We start from the raw sequence: 627 nt of genomic DNA on the forward strand, positions 1-627 counted from the left end.
GTGATATCGGTGCGCGAGCAAAAACGTTATCTGCATAGCAATGTACAACACACCGTTAAAACAAATAAAACATCTCCGCTGTTCAACTCTGCCCCGTCTCTCTGCAGCGTGCAGTAGAGATGAGACATTCGCGACGATTCCTCTCTCTTGAACGGCTCTTTTAAATGAATGATGGGATACAGTCCGCAGTCGCGGGACACCGATCACTGACAGAGTAATGAGTCGGTGTCGAGAACGGATTTATTTCAGAAACCGGATCATAAACAGCGGGAGGCACAGCTCCCGCTAGAGCCAGCAGTGTGGACATGTCATGGACGCAAACACAGCGAAACAAACATCATCATGGATTACTTACAACACTGGAACAATTCAGAAGCACTTTAATTAGAAAATGTAACTAGTAGCCTACACTTGTGTATGTTAATTTGACTTTAGTAGATTGTTTAATTACTTTGTGGATGTGCGTTTGTGCTGTGGCAGGTTATTTAACATGGGATTTTGACAGCGTGCTTCTCCTCTTAAAGGAACACCGTCCCGGCTCCGAATGTTTTAACGATGCGGTGGCCGTTCCGTCTCACTTTCACCCCTACGCTGGTGCGAGACAATAAATAACTGTTCGCCAATTGC

This window comes from Nannobrachium achirus, assembly GCF_963921795.1.
Source record: "Nannobrachium achirus genome assembly, chromosome: 22".
Lineage (NCBI taxonomy): Eukaryota > Metazoa > Chordata > Actinopteri > Myctophiformes > Myctophidae > Nannobrachium > Nannobrachium achirus.